This window comes from Gossypium hirsutum, chromosome D06, assembly GCF_007990345.1.
Source record: "Gossypium hirsutum isolate 1008001.06 chromosome D06, Gossypium_hirsutum_v2.1, whole genome shotgun sequence".
Classification (NCBI taxonomy): domain Eukaryota; kingdom Viridiplantae; phylum Streptophyta; class Magnoliopsida; order Malvales; family Malvaceae; genus Gossypium; species Gossypium hirsutum.
The window spans coordinates 60801951-60808545 of NC_053442.1; positions in this window are offsets into that span (position 1 = coordinate 60801951).

Below are 6595 nucleotides of genomic sequence, written 5' to 3' on the forward strand. Positions count from 1 at the left end.
CTTCGAGTATCTGTTGCAAATGGCAGTTGTCTGTTTACAAGAGGACTTTGCAAAGGGGTTTCGTGGGTGGTACAGGATCAAAAATTTGAAACTAATTTTATGGTTTTGTCGTTAAAAGGGTGTGATATGGTGTTAGGAGTACAGTGGCTGTTGGCACTAGGTGATATCATTTGGAATTTTAATTCTCTGACCATGCAATTCAATTTAGGTGGGAAACTTTGTGTTATTCAAGGCATCACTCCGGGATCACTAGTAGAGGAAAATGGTGAGCTCAAGCTGAAATGTTTTGCAGCAATGGGGCGATCAATGGGACCCTTTTCTGCACTTTTAAGCTCGATCGAGCAAATATCCCTGACAACCAAGAGGAACAAGGATTCGGAAAATCAACTACAAGCACTGCTGACTGAATTTGAGGACATTTTCCAAATTCCAAGGGGGTTACCACACAAAAGGTTGCATGATCATAGAATTCCTCTCAAGGATGAAGGAACAGTAGCTAAAATGAGGCCCTATCGTTACCCGTCATTCCAAAAGAATGAAATAGAAAAGCTGATTCGGGAAATGCTTGATGCTGGGATCATACGCGATAGCACTAGTTCGTTTGCTTCTCCTATTGTTATGGTAAAAAAAATATGGGAGTTGGAGGCTGTGCGTAGACTACAGACAATTAAATCAGCACACTGTGAAAGATAAATTTCCCATTCCGGTGATCGAAGAGCTATTAGATGAACTCGGAGAGGCTAGAGTTTTCTCAAAATTGGACCTCAGGTCTGGCTACCACCAAATTCGTATTTGGGAACCAGACGTGCACAAGACAGCCTTCCGTTCTTACGAGGGGCACTACGAGTTTCTCGTCATGCCGTTCGGCCTCACAAACGCCCCCTTTAGCTTCCAAGCCCTCATGAACTCTATTTTTAAACCGTTGTTACGTAAAATGGTGCCAGTGTTCTTTGACGATATCCTTGTGTATTCAAAGTCATGGGAGGAGCATATGTGTCATTTAAGATCTATTCTTCTTATTTTAAGGGAACAACAATTATATGCAAAAAAATCAATGTGCTGTTTTGGTTCCTCTTGCATTCAGTATTTGGGGCATGTCTTACATGAAGGCACAATTTCTATGGACACAACCAAGGTTGATTGTGTTTTGTCTTGGTCGATTCCTAAGTCGGTGAAGGAGCTACGCAGTTTTCTTGGCCTAACAGGCTATTACAGGAGGTTTATCCGCAACTATGGTATGATTGCTCGACCCTTAATGAATCTAATAAAAAAGAATGGATGGGAATGGTCTACTCAGGCTACGGATGCTTTTGAGGCACTGAAACAAGCGATATGTACAGCTCCAGTGTTGGTACTTCCAAACTTCTAATTGGAATTTACAGTGGATACTGATCCAGTGGGTTCGGTATTGGAGCAGTTTTGCAGCAACAAGGGAGACCGGTGGCCTTTTATAGCAAGGCTCTTGGGGTGCGCCATCAAGCTCTGTCGATTTATGAAAAAGAGATGCTGGCGGCTCTACTGGCGATTCGGAAGTGGCACACATACTTGGTGGGTCGGCACTTCAAAATACGGACAGACCACTAAAGTTTACGATTTCTATCGGATCAAGTGGCCGTTACCCCATTTTAGCAACGTTGGATAGCGAAAATGCTTGGATACGATTTTGAGGTTTCTTATAGGAAGGGAATCAACAATCGGGTTGCGGACGCACTCTCTTGATAACCACAGCTCGAACAATGCCAATATTACCATCTGACAGCCAGTTCAGTTATTTCAGGGCTATTAGAATGAGTACAACAATCATATACTCTTGACAGTCGACTACACAGTCTCGGGACCAAAAATATTCTTGGGATGGTCGATTTCTATTCCACAAAGGGAAGATTGTAGTGGGAAAGATTCCACAGTTGCATCATGAACTGTTTCTTCATTTTCATGCGAGTGCTGTTGGTGGACATTCAGGAATCCATGTTACGAGGAAGCGACTTTCGAGCTTGGTGTATTGGAAAGGACTTACCCAGGATGTTAAGAGGTGGATCAGAGAATATACTGTGTGCCAAAGATGCAAAGGGGAGAGCGTGGCTTATCCTGGTCTTCTACAGCCATTACCAATACCTGATCGGGCATGGTCTGTAGTAAGTCTAGATTTCATTGAAGGGTTGCCAATGTCAGATAAGAAAAACTCAATTCTTGTGGTGGTTGACCACCTCACTAAATATAGTCATTTTTTTGCGCTAATGCATCCCTACACAGCTAAAGAAGTGGCTCAAGAATATTTGTTCCATGTCTACAAATTGCATGGCATGCCTGACTCTATTATCTCGGACCGTGATAAAATCTTTGTCAGTACATTTTGGCAAGAGTTGTTTAGGAAATTAGGCGCTAAACTTCTGCTGTCTACGGCCTACCACCCCCAAACAGATGGCCAAACAGAAGTTTTAAATCGCTGTCTTGAGAGTTACTTGAGGTGCATGACAGGAGAGACACCTGCAAGCTGGTCGAAATGGTTACCTCTTGCAGAATGGTGGTATAATTCATCATTCCATTCGGCTATTCAACTCATTCCATATGAGGCCTTATATGGGCAACCCCCACCCATGCACATGCCCTACTTGGCTAATACTTCTGCTGTTGCAGTGGTGGATCGCAGCTTACAAGCGAGGGAGGCTGCTAGGAAGCTATTACAATTCTGTCTTAAGAAAGCACAAAATCGTATGAAGCAGATGGCTGACAAACACCATTCTGAAAGGAGCTTTCAAGTAGGCGACTTGGTATATCTGCGGTTGCAGCCTTACAGACAGCACTCGATTAGGAAACTTACCAACCAGAAGTTAGCTCCAAAATATTATGGTCCTTTCCCAATGATTCAGAAAATTGGTCAAGTAGCCTATACCCTTCAACTGCCACCACATTCTCGTATACATCCGACATTCCATGTTTCTCAGTTAAAGGAGCACGTTGGATCAGCTCCTGTTCAACAGCAGTTACCATTAGTGGATGCTTCTGGTGCGTTGCCCAAGGAACCCATTCGCACTTTGGATCGAAGGATAGTCAAGAGAGGAAATCAAGCCGTGACTGAAGTCTTAATAGAACAGGCTGATTCGTTCCCTGAAGATGCTACATGGGAGTCACTTTCTACCATAAAATCTAAATTTCCTTCTTTTCATCCTTGAGGCCAAGGATGTTCTCTTGGGAAGGAGTATTGTTGCGAGCTAAAAATAGTATTCTAAAGAAACGGGGAGTTTTGGGGAGGGAATCTTTTAAATTTAAGTGAAACGGGGAGTTTAGAAGATTAGTATACGGTGCGTTTAAACACAACCGAATTTGTCCACGTTACTCTGTTAGTTTTTCCTTTAAAACTGCATGTAATGCATGGGGTATTTTTCATGAATGAAAACAGAAGAAAATCCAGCATTCTCAATCTTCTCTCTATTTTTCTTTCTCTCTTCTCCGATTACTCTCTTTTCTACTTTCAAAATTCTGGTCCGTAACAAATGCTTATAGAAAAGCAAGTGAAGGCTTCTCGATGGGACTGCTGACCTTTACTCGCAACATTTTATTGGGTAAATTATTTTATTATTAATTTTTTTATTTACTCAGTACTTTCCGAAATCAAATATTTTAATTATTTTTCCATTAGTTGTCGTTAAATGAGTATCGAAAAGTTGATGTGAGTTTTTTTATTGATTTAATAACAAATTTAGCCTTCCAATATTTATATATTCTATTAATTTGATCATAAATATAGAATATTCAAGAATTTAGCCCTCAATATTTACTAATTTTACCAATTTAATTCAAATTCTAAAAAATTCAATAAATTTAACCCTCAAAATTTATCTATAAAATTCGACGACGGGACGACAATGGTTGAGCATTTTATTTTTATATAATTTGTTCTAATAATTAATTTAGAAAAGAAGTTATATGTCCATATTGTGTTCACATGTTAAAATCCTAACATAACAGAAGCAAAAACGTGGGGAATTGTATCAGATGAATGGATAGATAACTAAAACAGCTGTACTGTTTTTCTTTCAACAATCAAACCTTAAGCAAAATATTTGATCAATTCTTCCATCGTTCAAGTGTGAAACAATCATTGAAAATCTCCCCTTCTTTTTCTTTCTTTTCAATTCAATTTATTGAATTAGAATTTAATTGATAAATTTGTAAATTTCGAGCACTAAATTTATTAAACTTTTTTAGAATTCGAACTAAAATGATAAATTTTGTAAACACTGAGGACTAAATTTTTTGAATATTGTATATTTAGGATCAAATTGATAGAATGTGTAAAATTGGAGAGCTAAATTTGTTATTAGACCAATACAAAAAGCTACATCAACTTCCCATCACTCATTTAACGACAACTAACAAGAGAGTAACCAAAATATTTGATTTCGAAAAATTTAATACTTCTTCGATCAAAATAGAACAAAAATTTTGTAGTTTATCCTATTTTATTACCATGTTGTCTTTTTTTCTTTTGTCTTAAACGAAATTATGTAACTTCAATCCTTCTATCATTCTTCAAATATACTTCTTCCATAGGAATATCTGCATAATCATGTTTAGATTTTGTTCCTACTATTTATTTGGTTTAGTTGATGATTATTTAATTTAGACTAATTTTTTGTTTATTTCTAGATTATATAAGCAAATTTTTAATTAAATCAGCCCTAAAATTTAAATTGAATACGAAAAAGTTAATTCTATTATTTTTGGGTACCAAAATATATAACTTTTCTCAAACACAGGTATCAAATTGAACAAAAAACTAATACCAGATCTACACTAGAAAAAAGTGTCAAACTCATGTACCAAATTATATATTAAGCCTATTGAAATTCATTAAATAAATTATAAACAATAATCTATATCCAAATTATTATTTAAAATTTTGACTGAGTTGGTGTTACTCTCATCTAGATCTCAACCCGGTTGTAAATTTCCTAAAGCCTCCTTATTTTTACAAAATGGCAACTATTATTTTGACTTTTTGAGGATATTTTTATCTTTTATGTTTTTATATAAAATCTAGAAAATACATACACACGATGGGGTTTGAACCCAAAACATAATTTATCAATTTTACCATCCTAATTAAAGATATATTTAGTGTTTATATCAGTTTTTTTTATATAAATTTATGAGATAATTGTTCTCACCCACATTTTTTAATGTGCCATAATTTAGTTTAATTTAGGCTAATATAGTAAAAAGGCCCTTAAACTGCTACACTTTGTTTAAATAAACTCTTCTATTATTTTTGTAGTTAAATAAGCCTATTACCTATGATTTTTATCCAAGAAAACCCTTGAATTATCTTATTATAGGTTCTAATCATATCTGCTCTTTTTTGACACAATGCATAAATTTACTCATTACCCCTCCCCAACCTATAAATAGAAGGATAATGCGCTTCAGCACACTCGAACCCACACCTTTCTACATTGGCAACAATGTCCATGCCAATCGAACTAAGACTCCATCAGCAAAAGAAATAAATTTTAAATTTGTTGAAAATGTTTATATACATAATACAATTACTCTTTTGAAAATTCTAATTTTCATTTTAAATTTTATGTTGATGTTTAAGTGCATATAATTTTTATTGTTTAAATAAAAAAATAAGATATGAGCTTAAAATTTAAACTATTTTTAACATTAAAATAGAAAATTAGTAAAAATCATAGGTTAAGGCTATAAAAATTGAATAAAAATTTTATTTAAATAAAATGTAGTAGTTTAAGAGATTTTTTAAATATATTAACCTTTAATTATTTATTTTGGGCCTAATTAATTGAGTTCTTAGGATTGAGTATACTGTGGCCTTTAGTGAGTTGGTTTATTTTGGATTATACCTAATCTTTAGGTCTTTAAGTCTTCCACAATGGACACCTATCCATTGTTTTTTCTTTTCTGTTTTTTTTTTTTACATGAGAGCATGATGGGCCTCTAATTTTTTAAGATTATTAGAATGGTTAAATTTCAATTTGATTTTTATATTTCACTCAAATTTGAGATTTAATCTATATACTTTAATTTTGATATAATTTAGTACCTCAATTTTTATAATGCCATTAATTAGTCTAAATACTTTGTTTTAATTAAAAAGGTTATGTGAATTTTTAATGATTGTTAGCACTGTTAAATTTTTTTATTAAATTCAGGTCCATTAGAATGTTATTTTTTTGTTACATGGATATTAAGTGAATATTTTTTTATTTCAAAATGTCATACCAACAAATTTAATAAAAGAACTTTAATAATGTTAACAGATGGACCTAAACTTTTAAATTCGAAAAGTAAAAAGACTAAATTCATGAAAATAAAAATATAGAGATTAAATTTTAAATATATAAAGAGTGCAAGAACTTTAAGTAAATTGTGACCTTTAAACTTTTACTCTATAATTTAATCAACACATAAATAATTAACCTAACGTGGAGCGTAGGTAAAAACCATACTAATAAATTCTGCTATAAGTTTCAATTTCTTTTTATTTGGAACTTTACTTTCTAGACTTCTATTTTAGGAACTTAGTCTTTTATTTTTCAAATTTTAAAATTTATGTGATGGTTAATTTGAT